The sequence below is a fragment of the Choloepus didactylus genome, chromosome 9 (assembly GCF_015220235.1).
Source record: "Choloepus didactylus isolate mChoDid1 chromosome 9, mChoDid1.pri, whole genome shotgun sequence".
In the NCBI taxonomy this organism is placed as follows: Eukaryota; Metazoa; Chordata; class Mammalia; order Pilosa; family Megalonychidae; genus Choloepus; species Choloepus didactylus.
The window spans coordinates 121,824,637-121,836,816 of record NC_051315.1 but is presented as its reverse complement, the minus strand read 5'-3'; the positions used below and the strand labels follow the sequence as shown (position 1 = coordinate 121,836,816).

The window sequence follows — 12,180 nt, the reverse complement described above, 5'->3', positions numbered from 1 at the left end:
TGGGCACTCTCTGCAAAATCATAAACAACTATCAGAGTAAACAACTGAAGAAGAAATCTAGCTAACAGGTCAGATCCAGTGGTCTATCTTACTCCAAAGTTGATGGTTTTTAAACAAAGAAAGCATGTGTGAAGACAAGTTATGTACCCCCTCCCCCGAAAAAAAAATTAAATCAAGAATTAATGTAAGTAGTGATCAATGAATTAACACTGAATGTGAATAGTTAATATTTGTAGTATTCTTTAATAAAGCATCCTAATCTTATGGAGAAAACTTTCTTGAATAGATGAGGTGCTACATTTTACAGGGCTTATTTAACCATAGTTCACCTTCAATCTTATTTTGAATACTTTTACGTATTAATATCAAATGTACATGAATACTAAACCTAATGGACTTGTATGATTTAAAGACGTCCTATAAAACCTTGCTATTCAAAGTATGGTCCAAGTTCTAACAGCATCCACAAAGCCTGGGAGCTTGTTAGAAAAAGCAATCTCAGGCCCCACCCCAGCCCTACTGATTCAAATTCTGCATTTCAATAAGATACTCTGGTGATTTTTATGTGCCTTAAATGTGGAAAATGCACTGCTCTATGGCTCTATGACCTTTTTCAAATATTTCCTTGGTTGACCTCTAAAAAATGTTTTTAATTTTTGTTCCTCCTGGCAAAATTTTAAATGACGCAAAATTTCCCAACATAAGTTTTAAAAGTTGCAAAAAAGTAATTTCAGCATATTGTAAACATTTTAGCTGACACTGTAAAATCATACTTTCAAATGAACTTAAATGAATCTAACTACTTAGCAATTTGATACTCATCATTCATTAAAGCACACATACATGCATACACATGTCCACATAAGTGTACACACATACAAGCTCTTCTACAGTAGAATATTTACCTTATTTCCTTTTTCTCCTTGAAAATGTTTTTCCATTCTGTTCCTGTCACAGATGTTTATGTTAATATGATATATTTTTGGTTCTTAGAATGTTTTATATTTATTTTCATACAAATTTGATATAAGAACTATGAATTATTAAAATTTTGATAGTGGTTAGTCATAAAATGACCATTTTTAGTTGCTATGCACCTTTTCAATGAGTCGGATAAGATGGTGGGCTATGGTAGCTCGAGTAAAGAAGGCTTCCTTGTACCACAATGCAGTGGTAGAGAGTCCAGATTAGGGAGCCAAAACCCCAGCTCCAACATGACCCAGCCATGGACAAATTTCTTAACCTCTCTGTGTCCCAGTGTCAGCATCAATACATGGGGGATAAAATTAGTATACCTCTCAAAGAGGTTTGGGGATTTAATGAGTTCTGTTCTTAAAGGCTTAGAATAATGCCTAGAATACAGTAAGTGTTAGTAGTTTTAAATATACAGTGTTAGAATTGTTCTTTGTGGTTCCCAAGAAGATTTTACATCTTCAACCAGACATCTCAGTAAGACCTGAGGCATTTGAGAAGGGTGCCTTGATAGTGTAGCGTTGTGTTCTGGTTTGTTAGAGCTGCTATTATGCAAAATACCAGACATGGATTGGCTTTTAAAAAGGGGATATTTTAGGTTACAAATTTATGGTTCTAAGGCCATAAAAGTGTCCAAACTAAGGCATCAGCAAGAGGATACCTTCACTTAGGAAAGGCCAACGGTGTCCAGAACACCTCTGTCAGCGGGGAAGGCACGTGGCAGGCATCTGCGGGTCCTTTGCTCCCAGGTTCTGGTTTCAAAGTGGCTTTCTCCAAAATGTCTCTGGGGTTCTGTCTCTCTTAGCTTCTCCCTCTCAGCTCCTGTGCATCCTTGCTTATGCTCCCAAGGTGTTTCTCTCTAAGGGTCTGGGGGTCCTCTCTTAGCTTCTCTGGGGCAAACTCTGGGCTTCATCTCTCAGCTTAGCATCTCCAAACGTCTTTCTGTCTGCATCTCCAAGCATCTCCAAGCATCTCCAAGCATCTGAGTCTGTGTGGGCTCTCAGCTCTCATAAGAACTCCAGTGATCTAATTAAGACCCATCCTGAATGGGCAGGGTCACGTCTCCATGGAAATATTCAATCAAAGGTCTTACCCACAGTTGGGTGGGTCACATCTCCATGGAAAAAACCCAGTCAAAAGATCTCACTCATAATAAGTCTGCCCCCACAAGACTGCATTAAAGAACATAGTCTTTCCTGGGGTACATAACAATTTCAAACCAGCAAAAGCGTACTGTGAAATGTGAGGTGGAAAGGACAACCTTCAAGACAGCTCAATACCAGTGCTTTCTTGAGCAGATCAGTTTTAGGAAAGAACAAAGACAGGTCAAGGATCTGCAAATTGATTCCTAAATGCCTATCTGTGCCTGTGTCAGTCTTGCACAATCTTTGTGTAAATGCTGGAGAACATGTGTCGCAATTTGTAGACCCCTGCTCTAGCAGCATTATGTCACCCAGCTTGTAAAAGTACAGACTTTTGCTTAATTGGATTTCAGCTTTGAACTAGTCTCTGCCACTTTCTAGTTCTTAGATATTGTGCAAGGTATTTAATTCCTCTGATATCAGTGAATGGAGGAGAGCAATACTCATGCCTCAGTGTTGTTGTGAAGCTTAAATGAGATAACTCACATGATACATTGTGCACAATGCTGGGCTCAGCTAAGTGGTCAGTAAGTGGGCCATCAACACAAACAACCAACCCACAAACTACATATATACAGTGTGTGTTTTCCCAAATCCTAAGTATATTTCAGAATCCTCAAAAGCATAAGAAATATGTATGTTTGTCAATGAAAAGTGCAGTCCTAATGCAGACGCTATTCTGCATTCACTCATGTTTTCCAACCAAATGTTCTCAGAAGACAGCTTGTAGGATTGCAAAGTTACACTGATATTCTTTTGATCTGAGACTATTTTGTTCAGCAAATCGTAGCAGTGATCTGAAACCCTTTTAGAGTTTATAAAAAAATAGAATCAGGTCTACCTATAGGCCCCTCAGAGGAAACAGAACAAATGTACCCTATATTTCATACTGACAGAAGCACATTCTTTGCGTGCTATTACATAATGAGTAATATCAGCAACGTTTTACTGGAAATGGTTTTCATTCCACAGATTTCAGACAGCCAACAAAAATATTAATATATATATATGCTTCAGAAAAAATAGTTCATATGCTAAGCTGACTGTGTCAACATTACTGCATTACCCAGCTGTCTAAATTTAAATGCGATATAAGTGTTCCATAGCATTGAAGGTAGACTAGGTTGCTAAAATGAAGTGTCATGGTGGAAAATCATGCTTGTTATCTTTGTATGCTTCCAATCCATGTGACTGACTTGAACAGCTTCCAATCCGTGTGACTGACTTGAACAGCTCTTGGTGGTTCCTTTTCAGATATTCAGAATGAATGACACTATTGGAGCAACATTCCCCATCTGTTGCCCAAAGGGACTGTCAAGAGGAACAGGATCACCATCCTGGCGAAGCTGAGGCCATTACTGGAGACCAGTACTGGACCCACAAATTGGTCCAGCATTTCTTTGGTTACTAAACATTTAAGGACTTTCTGTCTAGCTCTGAAAACATATTGAGGCCATTCCAGTGGATCCTACATTCCAGAACCTGACGTAATTCTGTTGTATCCTCTTTGAACTTGATGAGATCTTTTCATTCTTTTCATGGTCTTCCCATCTGGAGGCATACAGTGTTCAGTTACAGCAGAAGCAGTGGTGCTGATGGCCTTGCCTACTGGCAGCACATGGGGTGGTGGCCGTCTTAGTGTCCTGCATGCAGTGGGGATGGTTGCAGGATCCATACCAGTGGGCTCCTGGAGCATGGCCTTGCAGTAATTCCTGCCACCCAGCTCCCCTTGGTTTCTGATCATTTTTCAAGTCTGGTTTTCCATCTGAGTGGTCCCTAATAGCTTTCCAATATATTACTTCCTGCTTAATTCTTTGCAATCAAGAAGTCTAATATGTAAATTTGGTGGAAGTAGAAAGCTTAATAAGCCTCCATTTTAACAGTTGAGTTGAATGACAAACTAACAATTTGTACCTAGGTATATATTTTAATCACATTCTAACTTGGGTGTTCTTTTAATGTATGCTATACCAAATAGTTAAGCTATTCTGTTACTTAGATAAAAATTTAATATAAATATGTAAAAAATCTGGAAAGATGTAAATTATTGATAGCAATTACCTTTGCATGATGGAATTATATGTGGCTTTTTTTTTTTTACTTCTTTGTATTTTCCAATTTCCTAAAATAAACATTTACTACCTAGGTAATTTTTTAAAGCTTAAAAACTGTATTTTTTCTAGGAAACAGTATGTATGACTTGAATATTGCTATTGTTTTTAAATCAAATACTGATAAATGTGTACACTATCAATATAAGCTCTTGTTGGCAGCTGCCCAAATTACAGACCTAATACTTATGATAATTTAATTGGCCAAATGTATTAAGGAAGTATATTTGGATTTCAATGGCTTGACCTTAAGGAAACATGCCAAAATCTCATATATGACTATGAAATGACAAATTGCCTGGTTCCATTATTACAAATTATTTCAAATTTTCTCTGTACATTTATGCAGTGGTAATTTTGTTTTTTAACTATGGATATGGATATGTACTTTTAAAAGCACTAGGAATATCACTTTACAAGAAAACAAACACATTATTTTAGCCTGTATTTCATTGTTCATCCAACCCTTAAGCTCTCGTTTTCTTATAACCAGGGTGTAGTATTTTCCTTGGGCATTTAATTAGAGAAATTAATGTTATACAGTAAAATAAGCTAGTTGATAATTAGAAACATTAGTAAATCAAATATAAGCAATAATGGAGGTATTGGGAAATATCTCAGGAAAATAACACTACTAAAATAGCAGTTAATGCTATAAATTTTTTCTCTAAGCACTGTATTAGCTGCATCCCACAAAATTTTGTTATGCCAAATAGTCATTATCATTCAGCTCAAAATATTTTATAATCTCAATTGTACATTCCTCTTTGACCCATGGATTATATAGAAATACATTGCTTCATTACCAGGCATCTGAGTAAGACAGAAAAACATAATATGCGTAGAATGACTAGATATCAAATTTCTCAGAAATAATGTATGGGTTTAAGGAAATTCCAATCAAAACCCAGTGGGGATTTAATATGTCATTCCAAATGGTAGTCGATTAGTTTATCTGGGACAACAGAGGCAAAAACAGCCAAATCCTGTACTTCTCCCTGTCAATTTTGCATTTTTTTATTAGAGAAGTTATGGATTTACAGAACAATCATGCATAGAATACAGAGTTCCCATAAGCCATCTATTATTAACAGCTTGCATTGGTTACATTGTTACAATTGCATTTCTTTTTAAAACAGGAGCCCCTGGGTGTCATTTCCCTAAGGTTGGAGTTGGCAGGACCCCGTGTTCTGCGTCCAGCTCTGCCACTGGCTGATTATACAAACCTGGGAAGCCACTTCCTTACTCTGGTTTCTGTTTCCTGTGCTGTAGGGTGAGGGTCTCGGCTAGAAGACTGATAAACTTCTCTGTCATACTGAGCAAACTCCCGGCAGTGCAGCATGCTGGGATTTGCTGGCAGGGAGGGACAGGGGAAGCATAGCCAGAGCAGTGTGGAGACTGACTGGAAATTACCCAAGGTCTTCTGGACTACCTGCACCAGGAAGCAGCCCACAGTCCAAATAACCCCTCCTCGGAGGCTTTCCCCCTCCATCAGGACTCCACACTCAGAGGACACCTAGTGGGTGGGGCGTCATGGCAGTAGTGGATATGGGTGGCTGGGAGGTTGTGAAATCTTGAATGAGACACTTCCAGGTGGAGGCGAGGGATTCTGGGAATAGATTCCAGATCTGGGTGTGGTCAGCCCATAGCTGATCCCCTTTACATTCAGGCCAGACTTAAATTGAGCAGGGAAGCAAGGAACCTGCCCATTAGGTATTGGGAGTATTTGTAATATGACAGAGACTTTAGTCAAGTATATTAAAAGTTAAGCTTTGTAGGGCCTATTCAAAATACAGAACTGAGTAATCGTTTATTACTGGTTTTTTTTTTTCTTTAATAATATTTTTTTTTTGTTTTAGAAGAGTTTTAGATTTATGGGAATGGTGAAGATAATACAGAGAGTTCCTATATACCCTACATCTCCCATTGTTAACATCTAACATGAGTGTGGTACATTTGTCACAAGTCATGAACCAATATTGATACATTATCGTTAACTAAAGCTCATCCTGTATATACATTTCTTCAGTTTTTACCTAATGTCCTTCTTCTCTTCCAGGATGCCACACAGGATACCACATTCCAGTTAGTCATTATATCTCCTTAATCTCCTAATGGTTGTGACAATTTGTCAGACTTTCCTTGTTTTTGATGGACTTGACATTTTTGAGGAATACTGGTCAGGAATATTATAGGATGCCCCTTTTTTAGAATTTGTCTGGTATTTTTCTCATGATTAGACCAAGGTTATGGAGTTAGGGAGGAGGGAGGGGGAGACCAGAGAGACAAAATGCCATTCTCACAATTCTTATCCAGGGTGCCAATTATCAATGGAAAATCACTGTAGATGTTGACTTTGATCACCTGGCTGAGGCAGGGTTTTCCAGGATTATCCACTGTAAAGTTATTTTATTCCCCCTTTCCCTACTGTGTTATTTGGAAAGAAGTCATTATGCATAGCCCACAACCAAAAAGTGGTGTGTTTTGTTCCACCATCTTAAGAGCAGAATATCTACATATATTATTTGGAATTCTTCTGCAAGGAAAGATTTATCTCTTCTCCACCATTTATTTATATCAGTATCAATCCATGGATAATTATTTTTATACGATGGGTTATAATCCAATCGTACTTTATTTTGTTGCTTAAATTGTTCCAGTTTTGGTCACTGAAAGTACTTTCATTTGGCTAACTCTTTGACATAACCCCCATCATCGTGGGATAATTTTGTTTGTTTATTTGGAGTTTTTTTTCCTTTTCTTTTTTTTCCTCTTTCTTTTTCTTTTCTTTCCTTTCTCTTTCTTTTGAGCACTTTCTCATTTTCTGTCACTACAAGATGCTCCACGCTCATCTTGTATATTTCGTGCCTGCCTCAGAGCTAGAACCAGCCATTTCTCCAAGGAGCTCTGGTTCCTTTTCTTGGAGAATGTTATTAGAAACCCAGATTTGAGCACTAGGTGTGCTCAGGTCACCGTTTTCATTTCTTACACAGCCAAACGCTATTCCTTAATGCTACAACCACTTACTAGCTTTGTGATACAATGTTGGTCAAGCCACTTTTCTTTTGGGGGACTTGGTTGATCAGGCTTTAAGATAGGGTTGAAAATATATTATTTTCTAGGTAGTAAGTGACCAGATGTTATGGTTCCTTGACGACCCAACCCAGTCTAAGATCTCAGGTCAAGTAAATGACATCTGTCAGCAGGGTCAGGGCTTCCCTATTGTAAAAGTATCTTTTTACCCCATGTAGAGCTATATTTTATATAAAGATCTTCAGAGAAATCAAAACTATAGTATTTGCATTTTTCTCTTAAAAAGAATTCTGCCCAGTTAAGTATGTTAAGTATTTATAACCATCAAAGATAATTTTCTCTTACAGAGTAAATCAAATAAAAAATAGTTAATTGAGTAATTTGCTTGTTTGAGATTTTAATTAAACATTTACTAAGCTTGTGAACAAGACTGGGGCTTACATATTAATTTGATTCACCATCTTAAGAAAGAAAGTTGTTCCAATTGTAGCTGAGGCAGAAGTTTGGTGTGACGTGATCTTTCTGGGAGATAATTATTATCATACATGATAAAATGCTTGAAGAATTTTCTTATAGATGTTAATTAGCTCAAGAACCTTTTCTGAGAATACCTCAGCTGATTTTCTACCTTGCAAAAAGCATCAGGATCTTTAATCAGTGTTTATCCCATCTTGCATTGTCTCCCTAGGAAGAATTTTGGAAATCCAGTCTAAAATGATTATCTATTACTTTTCCCCCTATAAATCACCTCTACCAAGAGCAAATTCTTTATTTGCTTAGAAAGCCTATTCCCTTGGGAAAAAAAAACAAAACAAAACTTTGACCCAGGTTCTGAGTCAATTTTTCTGAGAAGTTACTTTGACAGTGTTTATGTTTAATTCATTAGATTGTGACAGTCACCACAGTATTTGAGACTTTGTTGTCAGTCAAAAAACAGTACATAAAGAGAAAATTGGCAATGCTAAATTTAAAAATTAAAAAATGTTCAAGGAATGAGACAGACGATATTTGTAAATAAGACCGAATAGCTGCGAAAGGTTCAATTAAAACTACCAAACTTTTGTTGTTTTATAAATAGAATAATTAAATTTATATTTTGAATTTAAAGCTTAAGGATGGGTTCTGTTTTTGAGTTGAAGTTTTAATAATTAAATATTAAACCTTTTTTTTTTTTTAAAAAGTGTCTTCAGAATAACTTTTTTGTACACAATGGTATCCTTCAAATGCATCGAAAAAGCTCCTATTGATCCCACCAAAAACTGCATAATGAGAGCCTTTGCAAACATAGTAAGGGAGCTCAGATACTGAGAAAACCAAAACAACTGACTGTGAGAAAAGAGATAAAACAAAATGGAGTTGCTATGGCTAAGAGGTTTAAAATGGAGTCAGGAGGTGATTCAGGAAGTTACTTGGAAGCACGTCCCAGCCTGATAATCACAAACTGCTAAGAAATGAAAAACCAGTAGCAACAGGTTTCTGAGGACATCTGGACTCCATGAAACAACTATGAGGTAAAGAAATCAGTAAACTCCCTAACTTGAAGGACATTTGGAAAGCCCCAAATAACTACCAATCATCGTTTTTTATAAACTACTTATATAATCTTTGTCTTTAAAAACCCTTACTCGGAAGCCCCAAGCGGGGACAAAGTTTGGGTTGCTACCTCAATTTATGCTCTCTGAATTACAATTCTAAGACCAAATAAATGAGTTTTTTTTGTTTGTTTGTTTGTTTTATTTTTTTGCCTTGCAGCTCAGTCTTAAATTTCTCAGTCACCGTAGAAATAAAAAGTTTTGAAAACGATGCCATCCAATGTACTTGTCTTCATTTTGAATGATCCATTGTAGTACATTAAAAGTCCTGCAAAGACCAAGAGCACAAGGTTTTTTTCCCCCTCCTCACCATTGTATCCCTAGAATTACAGATTGAATGAAGAACTAATTATTAGAAATTGGGCCCAGGATAGAGAGCTGGGAGTGCCTGACGTCAAGCAGGGCTGATGCTGAGGTGGGTTGGGTAGAGAGCAGGGGGCAGTAGTTGGGGGTAGTGGGTGAAGGAGGAGGGGGCTAATCACTTGTAAGTGGCCCTAAAGCAAGACCTGAAGCCCAAATTCCAGGAGGGTGAGCAAGTGCTATGCTTTCATGGGCCTTTACTTTATGAAGCAAAGTGTGTAAAGGTTGCCGTACAGGACAAACAAGTGAAATACTTTAAACATTACAGTGGTTGGAATAAAAACTGGATGAAAGGGTTTCAGAAAGCAGAGTACTCAAATATGGGGGCATTAATCTGCAGAAACAGAGAGAACCTTGAAAAGCCAATGAAGAGCAATAGGCAGAGGGGAAGATGAGAGGGGCTGTCCCAGGAAGGAAGACATCTCGTCTGCAGCAGAAACATGTTGACCTGAAAACAAAAATGAACAAACAGAGAACACCTGGAAACAGAGATGGGGCAGCACCCAGACACCTCAGCCTCCTCGGAAGGAAAAGGTCTGAGTAGATCTTACTGCTGCAAACGAGGAAACATTCATGAACAGGGATGAAGTTAAAGTAAAGATTCCTGCAGAACTAAAACCATGGCTTGTTGATTATGGGGACTTAATTTGCCTTCCTGCCAAGAAGGATGTGGATTCCATTCTAGAGGATTATGCAAATTATAAGAAATCTCCGGGGAAAACACAGATAGTAAGGAATATGCTGTGAATGAAGTAGTGGCAGGGATAACAGACTACTTCAGTGTAATGATGGACACTCAGCTACTCTACAGATTTGAGAGAGAGACGGCAGTTCTCTGAAATCCCTGCAGATCACCCTGAGGCACCATGTCCCAGGTGTCCAGCATACCACACCTACTGACATTCTTTGTACGAGTTGGAGCAATGTTGGCCTATACATGTCTGGATGAGAAGAGCCTTGCTTTATTACTGAACTATCTTCATGATTTCCTAAAGTATCTGGCAAAGAATTCTGCAACTTTGTTTAGTGCCACCGATTATGAAGTGGCTTCTCGTGACTACCATCAGAAAGCTGCAAGAGACCGTGGACAGTAACTTATGTTTGCATTTCTGTTAACACATTTCTGTTCCTAGTTCTTCTCTTGTACAAATGAGGTATTTTGAAAATGTTAGCATACAATAGAATTGATTTATGTTTGTTTTCTGCTCAGTTTTAAACAGAGAAAATAAAAGGGGTTATGTTCCTTTTTACTTTTCTTTTTTTTTTTTCATTTCAAAATTGCTGCCAGTGTAATTCAGCGATGGACAACAGAGAGACAATGTGTAGAGTGTTTTATGGCCTAATTGGCAAAGCTGCTTTTGAATGCTAGTGATTCTATTCCTTTGACACTATGCACTTTTATAATGTGTTAATGCTATATGACAAAATGCATTGATTAGTGCCAAAGGTTCAATTCAGCATACATAACTGAAAATACTCACCCATTTGTGCTCTTTTTTAAAAAAATTTTATGGTGTTTAAAGTAAACAGCCCATCCTTCACAAGTGATTCATGTGATTCCTAAGGCATTTTATCTTTGCTCAGATTGTGAAATAATGGTGGTTCATCCCATGGCTTTTGTATTTGTGTCTAATGAACGTTTTAACAGGATAGACGCAACGCATTGTATAGCTACAATTTTCTGGATCTTTTAGGGATTTTCAGATCTTCAATAAACTTTTTCTTTAAATTTCAAAGAGCATTCAAAAAAGAACTAATTATTAAAAGTTTCCCTTCACAGATTCCATCTTCCACCCTCACCTGGTTTAGTTCATTATTTCCCCCTCTGCGGTCACCTTAGAGACCTGCTATAAATACCTAAAATCACTGAGATCAGGACTGGCCTAAAGAGCAGGATTATTTCTTTAAGTCCCAAGGGCAAAGCTCAAGTGCATGCATCTGGACAAAACTGGAGAGGTTTTAAGCAGGGTTGCACCTGTCAGTGGCCAAGGTTGGCCTTTACAGAGAATCTGCTGGGTGAGAGAGCAGAAGTGTGGGCAGAGTTCTATCTGAAAAGCAAATGTCTGCAGATTTGAGTCTGCAGATTCAAGAATAAACAGGGGGCTTTGGTTTGGGGTTACCTCGGGACAGAAGAAATAGGCAAGGGATGGGATAAGCCTGGGACTGTGGGAAAGAGATATCGGAATCTGGAACAAATAAATCACACGTCCCCACAAATGCTAAGTGGGTGCATAAATGCTTTTTGCTCCATTATTAATGCCCACTGAGGGCATTTTCTGGAAAGCTGCAACAGATGGACTATGGGAGGAACGCAGCCCACTGCGTCATTTCCCATGATCCCACATCACTTCTCTTTCTCAATGGCAAGGGCAAAGAGAACAACACCTAGCATAGTTTGATGATTTTTGTAAAGTGCTTGAAACCACATAGCAGTGCTTGTGCCTGGGGTTCATATGAACTAACTGCAGAGGTTAAAATGACCAGATAAATGAACTGAAATTTCCTTCATTTTTATCCTTTAAAATGAATTTCTTTCTTGACTTTTATCCATTTCCAGGACTTCAGGAACATGTTTCAGCTCAGCTTATTGGAGGGATCAGGGACCTTGCTGATGGGAGGTTACTCTGATCCTGAAAGACATGTTGGCAGTGCGGGGAGGCATGAGCCCCGTGAGATGGTGGGAAAATGAAGACGGTCCTGGGCACCAGAAACATGTTAACTTCCCCACTTAAAGAAGAGAGAAAGTACATAGAAGGCAGATAATGCCTGTCTGTAGATGTTTAAGAGAGCATCCCTTTAGAACCGATTTGCAGCAGCATTTCCTAAGATTGGATCCCTCTCCACATGCACCTCTCTCTAAATGAGGAGGAAATTTTAACTTTTCTCACACTGGTATAGAGAGATAATTTTAAAAATCAGTTGCCTTGTAATTGCTGGAGATGCTGAAATGAGTCTATTCTTCTGCATAGT

At 38.1% G+C, this 12,180-nt stretch overlaps 1 pseudogene; it reads left to right on the top strand.

The window, feature by feature from the left end:
* LOC119543854 overlaps positions 1–10,304 on the top strand; it is a 151,153-nt pseudogene extending 140,849 nt beyond the window's left edge.
* The last annotated feature ends 1,876 nt before the right edge of the window (positions 10,305–12,180 follow it).